A 16,769-nucleotide genomic window follows, 5' to 3' on the forward strand; every position below is an offset into this window, starting at 1 on the left:
TTCCTGCAACGAATTCTTGTAACCCTATGCCCACAGCTGTGATTCTGTGTGTGTGTATGAATTTGTTAATATTTCTTCTTCCAAGAGAACCTAAGATATCTCTTGAGTACGTTGGTCTTTTCAAATAACTTCTCAGTCTCTCTAACAAACATTTGGGAAGACATCCTGAGTCAGCATTTTAAGAACGCGCATGTTGCGCAAAGTCATTTGGACGGTTTCGCTTACTTTGCTTCTACTCTTACACACCTGTAATTAAGTTACTTTTTCCCACTTGATGACAACCTAGATCTATTTACCATATCCTTAGGGTGTTAATTCTCTTGTTCAGGTGTAACTACAAACCTTAACGGGACTTAAAATCAGAGGGACTAGGTATACGCTTTGGGCGGGCCACTGTTGCTTGGAAGGATATATGAACGTGAAGAACTCGTTTGCTATATGGAAATGGTCAGGTCCAGCAACCTGCCAGCAGAGCCAGTGGAGAGGAGAGAGGTAGGCAGAGCCTCTCTCTAGGGCCCGTGTCTGTCCTGTCCATTTCCAGGGGTGCCATTTCTATATATTTCAATGAGAATAAAACCCCTAGAACAGGGCCATGTGTGTTCTTCAGAGATGGAGCCTGTTTCATTGTTAGTAGAGGTGAGACAAGACATTTAAAATACAGAGACACACTCACCAAAAACTCTTTGATTACTGTCCTTCCTGAGGTTTGATGGCTGTTGATTTTGTAGTATATTTCATTCTGCTTCATCTAATATGTTTTTCTCTTCTTTAAAATATAGGATAACAGTGGTATGTGAACATTTTTGAAACGGTGCTACTTTTGGAGGACATGCCACTGCCCACACCCAGGGCAGGTGAGGGCTTTTTTCTAAGCTGGAGTCTCCTCTTTGCAAAATGAACTAGATAAAATGAAACAAGAGCGTTTTGTGAAGAGCGACTCCTTCTGCGTTAGTGGCTTATGCTGAGCTGACCCAGCTTTCCATTCATTAATATCTTCAAGCTTCACAAATAAAATAGCAAGATCACAAATTCTTCTTACCAACATCTCTCTTGGTTGATTTCTGTGTTTGCCTTCTCTCTATGCAGTGTTTCATCGTAAATACCTGTTGTACTTTGATAACTACATTAAAATAAAGATGTTTGTAGCAATTTATGTATACAGCTGCTTACTTTCTTTCATCTCAGTGGAATCCATAAATAAAAATGTCTTTTCCTTCAAGCAGTTGACTTTAAAAACACTCATATTTAAGAAAACCTGCAAAAGAATATGCTATCTTTATGATTTATTTAAAGTAGATAAATGAGAAGTTAAAAAATATCTTTCCACCTACTATCATGAACTAAAGAGGGAAAATATGTCAACTGGTATATAGATGTCAAGAAATGGTAGAGAATTACAGATTTTATGACTTGAGATCTTTTTCAGACAAATGGGTGGAGACAAATATTCCTTGTACTTCATGATTTATTTTACTAGTAAAGTCCTATCTATATAGCACAGCTTAAAGTGCAGATCTGAATTAGATTGTCTGCTGTGGACAAGCTGTGTAATTTAAACTGTGAGGTGAAACTTTGAGTTGAAATCTCTAGCTTGTGTTAAGATAGAAGGCGTCTTAACTGAGAACTTTCTATTAACAATAAAGACTTTGCTTCAGATGTTTTGCATCCCAGGTCCCCTGGAATAGATCTCAAACAATCAATTCGTCTCAGTTTCAAATATTCCCTCCCATTCTCTCTGTGTGTATTCTTCTTCATTAGAACATATATCCCTATTTGTTCAGAGAGCATAGTTACCATATATGTTGTGCAATCTAAATAACATTTCTACATCTTAATTCGCTCTTAGAGTCCACCATTTTATTAACATCAGGATTTGTCATTTTATTTGTTTTGATGGAACATAGCTTGGAATGGTGCAAGGTTTCCTAAACTGAGCTTTCCTAGATGCTGTTTCCCAAAATGTTAGTTAGTTTTATACAGAATGAATTATGTGACTATTTAAGAAACATGGGGTTGAATAAAATTAAATCCTTTTTTCTTGCATATTTCCAGAACTGTTGATATGACACCGTGAATGTCCAAGAGGAAAATATAATTTCAATGTTTCCCAAATATTTATGTGGAACTTCCTTTTTTAATGCCATAAATTATGCTTCTCCATCCTCTGTTGGATCCATCTGCAAAGCAGGAGATCCCAGTTCAATTCCTGGGTCTGGAAGACCTGCTGGAGAAGTGAAAGGCTGCCCACTCCAGTCTTCTTGGGCTTCCCTTGTGGCTCAGCTAATGAAGAATCCACCTGCAATGTGGGAGACCTGGATTTGATCCCTGGATTGGGAAGATGCCCTGGAGAAGGGAACGGCTACCCACTCCAGTATTCTGACCTAGAGGATTCCATGGACGGTATGGTCCATGGGGTCGCAGAGTCAGACATGACTGAGCGACTTTCACTTCACTTCACTTCACTTTCAGTTGTCTACGGCTGTATGATGTGCAAGCCCCTGATGCAGAGCAATTTATGACTGTCTCTCGCAGCTTGTGCTTGACTGAGCTGGGTGATTCTTGGCTTAAGGTCTCTCGTGCAGGTTCTGTCAGAAGAGACTGGGGTTCTGAGTACCTGCAGGGTTACCTGACTGGACATTTATGATTGGTAGTTGCTGGCTGGGAACTCAGCGGTAAGTGCCAACAAGAGTTCTTGCCCACGTCCTGGCTGCATGTCTTGGGGTTCTCATCAGAATTCTGTGACAGTGTTCCCACAGGGAGGAAATGAACATCACAAGAGACCTAGAAGGAAGTGCCAAGGCTTCTAATATTCAGGCTTAGTATCATGACATCACTCTGCTAAACCTTCTGGGTTGGGCAAGGTACCAGACCAGTCATCCAAGGAGAGAGGGGTTAGACCCTGATATTAAAGTCTGTTAGGTTTGCAGTGTTGTGCTGGTTCCACGTGTACAGGAAAGTGATTCAGGATATGTGTATATATCCCCTTCATGGATCACAGCCTTGTTGTGGTGAAGGGGCATGGCTAACTCAATGAAGCCATGAGTTAAGCCATGCAGGGCCACCCTGCAAGGAGATGAAACCAGTCCATCCTAAGAAACCAACCCTGAATGTTCATTGGGAGGACTGATGCTGAAGCTGAAGCTCCGATGCTTAGGCCACCTGATATGAAGAGCCATCTCACTGGAAAAGACCCTGATGTTGGGAAAGATGGAGGGCAAAGAAGAAGGGCCTGGCAGAGAATGAGATGGTTAGATAGCGTCAATGACTAAATGGACATGAATTTGAGCAAACTCTGGGAGATAGTGAAGGACAGGGAAGCCTGGAATGCTACAGTCCATGGGTCACAAAGAGTCGGACATGACTTAGAAAATGAACAACTGTATAGTTGTGTGTGTGTGTGTATCATTTACCGGGTTCTTTTCCCATTTAGGTTATTACAAAATATTCATATAGTTTCCCGTGCTATACAGTAGATCTTTCTTGGTTATTTATTTTATATGGTGCATGTATACCAACCCTTAATTCATCATTTTCTACATCTCTGTGTCTATTTCTGTTTAGTACATAAGTTCACTTGTATCATTTTTAAAAGATTCCACATACAAGCAATAGATCATGTGGTACTTGTCTTTCTCTTTCTGACTTATTTCACTCAGTATGATGTTCTCTAGGTCCATCTATGTTTCTACAGATAACATTTTTCTTTATTTTTTATGATTGAATAATATTCCATCATATGTGTGTACCACATCTTTATCCATTCATCTGTTGATGGACATTTTGGTTGCCTCCGTATCTTTGCTATTGTAAGTAATGCTGCAATGGAATCGGCCACATGTATCTTTTTGAATTATAGTTTTTTACAGATACATGCTCAGGAGTGGGATTTCTAGATTATACGTTGCTCTTTATCTTATGGAGGTACCTCCATAAGATAGTTTTAGATAGTTTTATTGTTGTTTTAAAATTACAAATAGATTTACCAGGTGAAATACAGGATGCCTAAATAAATTTGAATTTCAGTTAAATATCAAACAATTATTTTTTAGTGTGGATAGGTCCCAAATATTACATGGGGGTGTGCTTTTAAAAAAAGGGTTATTGCAAATTCAGATTTAATGTTCTGTATTTTTATATGCTAAATCTGACAGCACCGTCTACAGATAATATTCTCCTTCACTGCCAGTATTATCACTGGACTCCTGCCCTTCCCGCCCCACCTTTCATATTATTACCCCATTGAGCCATTGAGTTTGGGGGAAAAATTGATATAACAAAATCTTAGGTTTCAGAACAAGAGTGATTTGATTTCAGATCCTGGCTCTTCCATGTATGAGCCTTGTAATTGTAAGTCATTTAACTTCAGTGAGCCTCATTCTCATCCCCTGTTGGGACTGGTCATAATTACCTGGCGGGTTTGCTAGGTGCTTAGGGTGGACTTCCCTGGTGGCTCAGACGGTAAAGCATCTGCCTACAATGCGGGAGATCTCGGTTCAGTCCCTGGGTCGGGAAGATCTCCTGGAGAAGGAAATGGTAACCCACTCCAGTATTCTTGCCTGGAAAATCCCATGGATGGAGGAGCCTGGTGGGCTACAGTTCATGGGGTCGCAGAGAGTCGGACACGACTGAGCAACTTTACTCACTCATTAGGGGAGACGAAGTGTGTGAAGCATGTAATCTGGTCATTTGAACATAACAAGCGTGAAATAAAAGGTAACCCTGCCTACTGTTCTCCCAGAGAAAGGAGAGCAAGAGGGGAGTGCCCTGTGCTTTGCGGATGCTGTGCGTTTGCTGAGGAATGTCAACAGGTGAGGGTTTTGTTCTAATTCTTGCAAAAGAATGGGGTAGTCAGTGTGGTATCTTCTCGGGAGTTGTAAGACTGGTTTAGTCTTGATGTGGAAGAGAAATTTTAAATGGTGACAACTGTGCTGTCAACACTGTAAGTGATCCATGTAATAGACCTCCGTTATACAATCCTTCTGAAGTCCCTACTAATGATCTTTTAACTTTGGTTTTGTTTGCTTACACGTTTATACTTCTATGTAGATTGTTACCTGAAAATTGTCAATTATAGCATATTTGACTGTAGGAGTCAATTTCATAATAGTTATTCTGATTAACCTCACCAAGACAAATTTGAAGGTGTGTTAAATCTGAATTAGTGCCATGAAAAATTTTCTTGCATGAATCTTGTACATACAGGGGAATATTTTGTGACCATGTACTCTGTCAAATACTGTGGTATTCTCTCTAAATGAGATATGGTTAGCTCCATTATTTTTTCACAGCTGGGGAAGTTGAGACTCAAACTGGCCACAAGACTTGCTGACAGTCACCAGGCTAAAAGAGGTAGAGATGGCCCTGCCTCCTCACTCGTTGTCACCAGGCTCATATGGATCAACCACGGGCTGCCTCTTGAGAGACCTGTTCTGGTCTCAGCAATGTTAATATCCCGAAGTCCTCCTTTCTCTCCTTCCCTTTATTTGTCTTGGAGGCTTGTCCTCCTTGATTATTTAATTCTAGTTTGCAATTCCTCAAGGCCAGGCCCAGAATCTTCTCTTCCAAATTCCAAACCTTTTATTTTCATCACATGAACAACTCAGCTCCTATCATAGTTCTGGTGGCACACATCTTTTCTCTGGCCACCCTTTATGTTTATTGGTTTAAATATATTTTCACAGCTTTCTATTTGTTTTTACTCACCGGAAGATCCTTAGTGCTTTATGCCTGGTAAGCATATAGTAAAGACTAGGTGAATGGATGAGCCCAGATTGTAAGACCTAAAATCTGTTTTTTCCACTTTCTATTCTCCTCACAAAAGACTTCATTTTGCTCATGGGGGGACTGAAATTCAGAGAGGTTAAAGAGTTTCTCCAAAGTCACACAGCACTCAGAAGCTGGGTCTACTCACTCAAAGGCTAGGCTCTGCCATTTCAGCTCAGCTATATGACAGAACGTGGCCACAGGGATGCTGATTTTCCTTGCTGATAATGGAAAGAAGGTTTTGAAGAACTGGATCTTCCTATGTTAGTTCAAGTCATCTCTGCCCTTTAGAACCAGTCAGAATCCAAGGTTTTTATCTGTACTAATTCCTCTGTACTTTTCTCTTTTTCCTTCTGTTTCTACAATGACTCAGCATTTTCATCACCTTTTTTCTCTATAGTTTATCTAAAAATATACCTTTAACAATAAAATATTACAGTCCATTCACATGTAATAGACTTCCTAGAGATTCCATATGCTTAAGATTTGAAGTCGTATGTTGAAATGCCAAAAATATTAGTGAAATGCTATAAAGCTAATAGCTTGTCTAAAATTCCACAGAAAAGAGTCCTCTTTCTGTGCTAGAGTCTGCACATATGCTGTGGTGGTGGTGGTGTGTTGAGTGGTACCTTTTTTTACTGACTGACAGAATAAATAGAGTCTAAAGCCAAAATAACCCACCACAGGTGACTAAATGCATGTTAAACTTAGCCAAGAGTAAAGGCACTTGCCATTTTAAAACTTGCATTTCACTTCCTCTCTTTTTGGTGGTGGTGGTAGGGGTGTAGTAGGGTAGTGTGGGTTGGCAAGGCAAGCAGAAGGGAAAGGAAAAACACAGCATGCATGAGAGATGATGGGGGAAAGACATATTTCCATTCTGTTACTAATTCATACAATTCTTGACTGATGGAACTAAAAGAATGCTTAAAAACTCTCATCTTCCTCTGTCATTTTTTAGATGAAACGTTGCCAAGTCCAGAGAAGTTATATAACTTACTTAGGCTCACACAGTTAGTTAATAGAAGAGTTAACTAACTCTTCTATAGAACAGTTAAGGTCTTTGATGTCCATTCATTTTTAAGGCTCTTCCCCTTATAAGAGGCTTCCCTCATAGCTCAGTTGGTAAAGAATCCGCCTGCCGTGCAGGAGACCCCGGTTCCATTCTTGGGTCAGGAAGATTGCCTGGAGAAGGGATAGGCTACCCACTCCAGTATTCTTGGGCCTTCCTTGTGGCTCAGCTAGTAAAGAATCCGTCAGCAATGTGGGAGACCTGGATTCGATCCCTGGATTGGGAGGATCCCCTGGAGAACCCACTCCAGTATTCTGGCCTGGAGAATCCCATGGACTGTATAGTCCGTGGGGTCGCAAAGAGTTGGACAGGACGGAGTGATCTTGCTTTCAGTTTCACTTCTTCCCTTCATGTGAAGCCTTCTGTGAGTCACCCAGGTAAGGCATACCCCCAACACTTCAGGGCACCCCTGTCTACACCTGCCGTGTTGCAGATACCTTTTTTCCTACCTGTCTGCTTCTCCCTCTGTCCTTGGGCTCCATGTGCCCCAGTGTCCCTCTCTCCATGAATCAAGTAGCAGAGAGGGAAGAGGGTGATTTGCTTGTTTGCTACTATGGTGCAGACTCACTTCCTTTTATCTTAATCCAGGCCCCTTTCGCCAAAGGGATTTCCCAAATGGCTCCTCTGTTGTCGCTCAGGAGCTTCCTTCTTGCTATTTCTAAGACCCAGGGTGCTTCCATGGTTACTGCTTTGCTATCACGCTTGGCATCATTTCCTGGTCTGTTACTCAAGCACTGGTTGTTCCAAAGCAGGTTATGTCGTCTTTTGAGTATTGATTTTCTCTGTTCTGTGAAATGGGTATATAAACGGCTATATTTCAAGATCTTCATTCAGACTCTCGGGTAAAGGAGAAAGAAAGCCCCTCAGTTCTGGCCTTGCCTTTGGCCCTTTTCCTGTTTGTTCCTGGTAGGACAAGACTGAACTGGTATGGCAGTGAGCAGAAAGGGCGCTTCTTTAAGGACTCAGTCAGTGATTTCACTTGTTGTTCTGTTGCTATGATTATTGTTATTTTGCTTCTGATCCTTTAAGTTTTATCTTTTGTTTATTTTAAGTTATCTAGAATTTTCTGTTAATAAGATCGATTACATTGATGGATTTTTGAATGTTGAACCAAACTTGCATGCCTAGAATAAATCCTGCTTGGCTGTGCTATAGAATTCTTTTTACTCAGTTTTTGAGTCGTTTGCTAATATTCATAAGGAAGTTCACATATATGTTCATGATCTTAATTATTTGGATACTAGTCATTTGTTTCCTTGTAATATTTATCCGGTTTCAGTTTTAGGATAATGTTGACCTCATAGAATTACTTCTTATGTCTATCTTTTGAGAAAGAATTGGTATAATTTCTTTTTAAGTGTTTGGTAGAATTTGCCAGTGAAACCATTTAAGCCTGATACTTTTTTTTTTTTTTTGAAAGCTATTAAATATTGATTCAGATAAAAAGTACATATAGGGCTATTCAGCTTATTTATTTCTCCTTATATGAGTTCATCTGTTTTATCTAAATGGCCAAAGTTGTGATCATAGGGTTTTTTGTAGTAACTATTCCCCTGTTACCATTTTAATATCTATGGGATCAGTTGTGATGGCATGTCATCCATTTTTGGCATTAGCAATTTGTGTTGTCTTTTATTCTTGGTTAGCCTGGCTAGAGGTGACTTTGGTTGGTGTTTCCATGCAGACTTTTGGTATCATCTTAACCAGAAGATTTTGATACACACTTTTTTTTTCATTTGGTTTTTACAACAGTTTTCTTGCTCAGATATTCTTATTACTATTTTAAAATGAAGAAACAGGGAGCCAAATCCTTTTTTATAAGAAGGGAGAGGAATATCATAGGTGTTGTAGGGATTTTTCTGTGCCTTGAAGTAGTCTTTGGTTGCCTTCCCACCTAATCTCTTCTTGTAGCATTGGAGACCTCTACTGTGTTGGCTGTACCATCCTAGAGAAGGAGATAGAAATGAAACAGAGTGGCTTAGTGCTGGCAGAGCATTGTCTTTCAGTTCCACTGAAATTAAAATAATGGTGGTGACCCTAGTTGTATTACTCTTAAGTAATTTTTAATCAAGGGTTCATTCCATGCACAGCTGGTTGCATCACCCAGACATGCTCTATGCTCCCTCTTGGTGGTGCTTCTCAGTGAGGGTAAGGGGCATTTTCTTGCTCAGCAGTGCAGCCACGGTGGGGCAAGAGACATCTTTGTTCTTAGTTTTACTTCCTCAGCTGAATTACATGGATAGCATTCTGCTGAGAGGGCATTTTGCTGTCACTTGCTAAACAGAAAAGCCCAGGTAAGTATGCGAACCTTGTTTGACATTTATGAGCAGCGTGGGCAATTTCAAGAAATGCAGTAGGTAGTAAAGACAGTTCCATAAAAGGTGACTGGCTGATAGTTTAACCAAAATACGATGCCTTGTGGTTTATGACAATTTTCTGTAACAGGAACAGATATTGAATTTATTTCAAAGTGGCTCGAGTGTCCTCCTTTCGCTTCCAAGGCATTGCCACTTTTTGAAAAGCACACAGTAGAATAGAAAAATACTTCTGGCCATAAAATGAGGATATTGCATATGTGTGTGTACATGCTGAAGGTATGGGGCTTAGTTCAATGTGCTATTGACTTCCTCTAGGCAGGTTGACAGGCTGCATTTTATCACTGTGATGACTGCAAACTCATTGCCAGTGCAGACTTTGTTAATGAAAAGAAAAAGACAGTGATTTAAGGAAATTTATTTGATTTCAATAAGCAGCTCATGGGCAATTCCCTCTACAATATTTTAAGCAAATATGCCATTAAAGACTTGCAGCCCATTCTCAGCACAACTTCTTTCATTCCTCTTTTTAAATTAAGTTATGGAACAGCAAAATCTCATCACCTACTTTAAAATTCTCTCAGGCATTTTAACTAAAGTCAGAACAATTTCACTTGCTGCTTCAATGGGCTGTTTGTATGATGAGAGGAAAGAATCAGGGTATGTTTTCATACTGTTTCTGCCACAAATTAACTGTATAGCCTCTGCAAATAATGTATCTTCCTGACATCTAAGTCCTTATTTTTTAAGAGGAGATTAAAATACCTGTTAGTATTTATATCACACGGTTGCAATGGAGATAAAGTGAGATAGTACATTTGCAGAATAGTCCCTTCTGATTCTGCAAGGCTCTCTGGCCCAATTTGCATGTATGGGGCATATTTTGTGAGTATAAATTTTGTTTTTAAAATGTTATGGAAATCCTACATTTGGATAGATGTGGGCATGTTGTTGACACAGCATTAAGTTCTGTGAATATCATTACTTGGCCCTTATCTATTGCATTTCCTCCATTTTAGCATGTAGAATTGAGACATAAAAATATGCTAGGGTGTGTGGGTACATGTGTGTACACAGAGGTGACGTATGATTCAGTGTTTTCTTCAAAACACTCAGATCCCCAAACAATAGAAACTTTAAAAGAGAAGGAAGAACAAATAATACCTTAGAATATTGTGGTGTCTCACTGTGGGTTTGATTTACATGTAGTCAGATCATGGTTTTTTTTAAAAATCCATTCTACCAAGCAGTGCCTTTTAATTGGAGTGTTTATTCCATTTACATTTAATGGAGTTGCTATGTGGTGATACTTATGTTTTCCTTTTTTCTATTTATTTTCTCTGTGCCTCATGTCTTTTTTGTTCTTGTTGTTCTGCGTTGCCTCTTCTACTGCCTTCTTTTGTGTTCTGATTTTCTAGTGTATCACTTTAATTCTTTTATCATTTATTTTATTGTATATATCATTTTCCTAGTGACTGCCCTAGGAATTATGATCAATTAATTTATACAGTCTAATTATATTAACACAAACTTAATGTCAGTAGTTTAAAAACCTTTGTTCCTAAATGGCCCTAGTTTCTCCATCATCCTTGCTGCTATTATTGTCATGCAAATTGCATCTTCTTTCTTTATAGGCTCATCTACACAGATTTATAATTATTGCTTTATGCAGTTTTCTTTTCATCAGTTAGGAAGAAAAAGTACTATAAATAATACATACATTATAGAATCTTTTATATTTATCTATTTAGCTGTCTCTACTGCTGTAGTTTATGACCAAGCTAGACAGCATATTCAAAAGCAGAGACGTTACTTTGCCGACTAAGGTCCGTCTAGTCAAGGCTATGGTTTTTCCAGTGGTCATGTGTGGATGTGAGAATTGGACTCTGAAGAGGGCTGAGCACCGAAGAATTGATGCTTTTGAACTGTGGTGTTGGAGAAGACTCTTGAGAGTCTCTTGGACTGCAAGGAGATCCAACCAGTCCATTCTAAAGGAGATCAGCATCAGCCCTGGGATTTCTTTGGAAGGAATGATGCTAAAGCTGAAGCTCCAGTACTTTGGCCACCTCATGCGAAGAGTTGACTCATTGGAAAAGACTCTGATGCTGGGAGGGATTAGGGGCAGGAGGAAAAGGGGACGACCGAGGATGAGATGGCTGGATGGCATCACCGACTCAATGGACGTGAGTCTGAGTGAACTCCGGGAGATGGTGATGGACAGGGAGGCCTGGCGTGCTGCGATTCATGGGGTCACAAAGAGTCGGACACGACTGAGCGACTGAACTAAACTGAACTGAACTGCTGTAATTTATTTATTTATGTGGATTTAAGTTACTGTCTAGTGTTCCTTCATTTGTTCCTTTAGTATTTATTGTAGAGCAGGTATTTTAATGACCACTTCTCTCCATTTTTGTTTATACAGAAATACCTTAATTTCTCCTTAGCTTTCAAAGGATAATTTTACTGAATGTAAAAGTCTTGGTTCTATAGAGTTGCTGCTTCAGCTCTTGGTTGATAGTGTTTTTATTTCAGCACTTTGAATGTATCAGTTCACTACCTATGGTCTTTATGATTTCTGATGAGAAATTAGTTATTAATCTTATTGAGGAGCCCTTGTATGTAATGAGTACATCTTTCTTGCAGCTTTCAAGAATCTCTTGTTGCTTTCACATTTGATAGTTTGATTACAGTGTATTGAAAAGCTGTTTTCCCTGGAAGAATTCTGAATTAGGTCAAATGAAAGCTGATTCTGTGAGAGTTTCTTTCCAGGGAATGGACAGGCAGGTCAGATAATGGCAGTTCTCTGGGACTTGGGCACTGGAATAGCTTCATCCTTGTTATGACACTTTCAGAGGCTGCTAGAATGTTAGTTTTCACTGATTGTGAGGGTGTTGGTTTTTCAAGGCTACTGCAGTGCTGGAAAAGGGGGATAGAAGTAGATAAGTTGAAATCCTGCAAGTTATCTGTTCCTACTGAGATTCAGCCATTTTTCTTGGATGTGTGTTTTCTAGAGTGTTGCAAGCCTTTTGTTGATTTCCAGAGCTCTGAAGAGGTGATTTCTGACAACGTCCCCTGTGTCCTCAATGCTTCTGTAGAGGAGAGGGTTTTCAGAGTCCTCAGTTCTCTGTCTCACTGGCAGCACTTCCTGATGCTTTACAGAGGATAAAGCTGCCTATTCTCTTGAAGCTTTTTCTGTTGGAATACCAACTGAGCAAAGGAAGGTGTATTATTCAGGATAATCTAATGGTTCAGCTTTCCAGGAAGCAGAGCCAGAGATGAGAATTCCTGTTCAAGTAATTTGTTAAGGAAGGGCTCCCAGGAGAAACCACTGAAATGCTGAGTGGAACTGGCCAAACAAGGGCAAGAAACTCAGAAAAGAGTATGATTTTAGACCATGTCCCAGCCTCAGCTTCATCTTTCAGAGCCTCTCTGGACTATACCATGTCTCACTGTTTATATCTCCTTGAGACAAGGGAAGTCATTGATATAAGCTGAATTGTGTTCCCCTGAAAATTCAGATATTGAAGTCTTAACTTCTCAGTACCTCAGAATGTGACTCTATTTGGAGTTAATGTCTTTACTTACCATGTGCTGTGCATGTGTGCCTGCTAAACTGCTTCAGTTGTGTCCAACTCTTTGTGACCCCATGGACTGTAGCCCACCAGTTCTCTCTGTCCATGGGATTCTCCAGTCAAGAATATTGGTGTGGGTTGCCATGCTGTCTTCCAGGGGACCTTCCTGACCCAGAGATCAAATCCATGTCTCTTACGTCTCGTGCATTGGCGGGTGGGTTCTTTACCACTAGCACCACCTGCGAAGCCCATTAGGACCCAGCAATCCTGCTACTGGGCATATACCCTGAGAAAACCATAATTTAATAAGATACATATACCCTGCCCCCCATGTTCATCACAGCCCTATTTATACTGGCCAGGACATGGAATCAACCTGGATATCCATTGATAGATGAGTGGGTAAGGAAGTTATGGTACATATATACCATGGAATATTGTTGTTGTTTAGTCACTTAGTCGTGTCTGGCTCTTTGTGACCCCATGGACTGTAGCCCGCCAGGCTTCTCTGTCCATGGAATTTCCCAGGCAAGAATACTGGAGTGGGTTGCCATATTCTCCTCCAGGGGATCTTCCCAACCCAGGGATCAAACCCATGTCTCTTGCACTGCAGGTGGATTCTTTACCACTGAGCCACAGTGTAATATTACCCAGCCATAACAAGGAATGAGTTTGAATCAGTTGTAATGTGGTGAATGAACCTAGAACCTGTTATACAGCGTGAAATGTCAGAGAGAGAAAACCAAATTAATGGGTGTGTATGGATTCTAGAAAAATGGTACTGGTGAACCTATGGATAGGGCAGGAATAGTTACACCACCGTAGAGGATGGACACAATGGGGTAAGGAGAGGGTGGGACGAACTGGAAGACTAGCATTGACTTATACACACCACCATGTATAAAGGAGACAGCGGGAGGCTGCTGTATGCAGGGGTCTCTACCCAGCACTCTGTGGTGACCTGGAGTGGTGCACTGTTGGTTAGAGAGGGAGAGAGTCTCAAGAGGGAAGGCATGTCTGTGTACTTATGACTGGTTTGTGCTGTTGTGCAGCAGAAACCAACACAACAGTTTAAAGGAATTACCCTCCAATTAAAAAGAAAAAAAAAGTTAAGATGAGGTCACATGGGCGGGCCCCAATCCGATATGACCAGTGTCCTCCTAAGAAGAGATCAGAACACACACACACACACACAAAACGAAGACCACGTGAAGAAGACACAGGAAGAAGGGAACCAAGGAGATCAGCCTCAGAAGAACCAGCTCTAATGACATTTTGATTTTTGGCTCCTAGCCTCCAGGGTTGTGAGAAAATACATTTCTATTGTTGATGGCATCCAGGCTGTGGTACTTTGTTATAGCAGCCCTAGCCAGCTGATACAGGAGTTTTCGTATTCCTAACCTGTTGATCATTTGTCAAATACTGCCTAAGGAGGGTGTCAGTTTTCAAGCATTTGCAGCTCTGTGGGCTTGTGTACAAAACACTTTTATTATCCGAGGGTAGTCCTTTCAAAGAAAGTTGCAAGAGTTATCTTTACAACCAAGAGTACACAGTGGGGAGATCTGGCGGGGGGGGGGGGGACCTCACAGCACTGAAGAGTGGAATCAGAGGATCTGAGCAGAGGATGGAAAATGTCCACTCCAGGGATATGGTTACAAACAGGAGAAATCAACCATTAGTGGTTTAAGCGGAAAATAAGCAAATTAAAACATATTGACTAGGTCCCAGTTTCTAGAAAGCTAGAGAAATAGGTGCCACAATCACAGAGTGATGGCCTGTGTCCTGTATCACCGATCAGAATGGGTCAAGTGAAGATACCATGGCAGACACTACTAATACTGGACATCAGGTTAGGGGTAGTGTTAGGGTTGTTGACGTATGACAGTGGGCTAAAATTGTTGACCAAGAGCCAGTAAGTTGCGAATGAAGCGGGTGAGGTGCATGCCCTTTGCTGTTGGTGTTCTGAGCCACTGCACAGTCCTTAAGTGGCTGAGCTCCTCCTCACTCACGGTTGGGCATGGTTTGGGCATATTCTTGTGTTTTCTTGACACTTCTTTCAGCTTTGCCTTCTCCTCCCATTTTTCTCTCTGGATAAAAGCTTCCAGTCCTTCAGGCAATTCTCTGTATATCTTCAAAGATAATCTCTTTTCGGTGTCTCTTAATAGCGAAGCAGGTGTCCTTTGCAGGTGCTTATCTCTGGTTTAGGTTGTTTCTTGTTGCTGCAAATATTCTCACTCTTTTTCCCCCATGTAGTGGTTTTCCTCTTGAGAAAAGGAAAATAAGACGATAAATATGTGTCTGTCTTCAGATATTTGGAGGCTTTACTGACTTGGTCATTCCTGCCAGTTTCAGAGGAGCAGGCTAGTCTCAAATTCCTCTCTTCTCAATTCATCATTTCAAGGTCTCCTCCAAAATCATGCCCTTTCCCTCTCCATCACTGTTGCAACTGTCTCATATCATATCAGAAAGCTAGGAGAAATGTTTCCAACATTCAACTCAATTGAAGGGAATCCTCTCCTTAGAAGTTTCATGAGATCTTTACATTCCCATAATAGGGGAAAGATTTAGATATATCTGCTGTTGTTGACTTTTTGTTGTTAATGGAATCACTCATGTCTACCAACATAGATAAGGTGAATAATATATTTATCTAAAACTACTCATCAAGGGAAAAGGTAAAAGTGAAAAAGTGTTATTTTCTGGTAGTCCTATCTAACCAACAAATGTGAAGGGTGTTTTTGGCCATATGTTGTGCTGTACTGGGCTTAGTCACTTAGTCGTGTCCACGTCTTTGCAACCCCATGAACTGTAGCCCTCCAGGTTCCTCTGTCCCTGGAACTGTCCAGGTAAGAATACTGGAGTGGGTTGCCATGCCCTCCTCCAGGGGATCTTCCCAACCCAGGGATCAAACCCAGGTCTCCTGTATCACAGGTGGATTCTTTACCATCTGAGCCACCAGGGAAGCCCTTGTTAACTATAACGGTGCCTAAACCTGGAGAAGAAATAGAAAGATATACCATCTAAAGGATATTTGATTCCACATCCTTATCATATATGCAGGGATACCAGCCATAGTCTGTGTTTGTAACAGACCCTAATAAGTTAGAGATACTAACCTGAGTAGATGTCGACATGGATTGAATCAGTTATGTAAAAATGAACCCAGTGAATAAAACGAATCAGATACCAAAGATGTGGAGCCTGAAATTGTTAGAGTGTTGACATGGAGAAGGCTGACCCAGTAGTGTGGAGCTGGCAAGCCTGGTGTTGGCATCTCAGGGATATGGACTGATCCCCAGAGTAGGTGGACAATGAGAAACAGAAGTGAGAGGCCCAAAGAGAGAGAAAATAGAGCCAGCTGTATTATTACTTTCTTTTAGATTTTTGATTTGCTATCAACACCATCAAGACATGGAAAGCTGTGTGCATGTGTTCAGGATGCTCTCAGTTCTGAATAAGCACGATTGTAGGAGTGGTCGTTACAGAGAGCTCTTGCCTATGATAGTCAGGAGGGGTTAGGTGATGCGTGGTAACAAGCACATCTTGAATCCTCTGTGCTGCAAGAGAATGATTATTTGTCAGCCATACTGTAGTACAGTGGAGGTCGGGCAGCTCTCCTGGGTGGCTTTCTTTCAAGTCATGACCCAGGAACCTGGGATGTTTCCATGCTGAGGTCATGTCATGTGGAACAAAAGACTACCAGTGCCACCATGCAAGGAGAAGAGAGGCTGGGGGATGTGAAGCATGTTTTAAAATAATTTCCTCTCCCAGCTATGTATCATGGACCAGAACTCAGTGAAGTCACCCTCCTCACTGTCGTTGTGGCTGATACTCTGCCCACATGCTCTGGAAGGATGGAGTCAAATCTGCCTCACCGTTCAAGATTATGAGGGGAAAATGCTGCGCTGGCGTGTGGCCCACGTGTGAGAAGGTTCTTGTGAAAATGAAATACCTTACTGGTGATAAGTCAGCTTTAGAAAATACATGAGCACTGGATGTTCTTAACAGAGTTACAAACTGAACTAATAAACCTGTCAGACCTCACCTCCA

Source organism: Ovis aries, chromosome 19 (assembly GCF_016772045.2).
Source record: "Ovis aries strain OAR_USU_Benz2616 breed Rambouillet chromosome 19, ARS-UI_Ramb_v3.0, whole genome shotgun sequence".
In the NCBI taxonomy this organism is placed as follows: domain Eukaryota; kingdom Metazoa; phylum Chordata; class Mammalia; order Artiodactyla; family Bovidae; genus Ovis; species Ovis aries.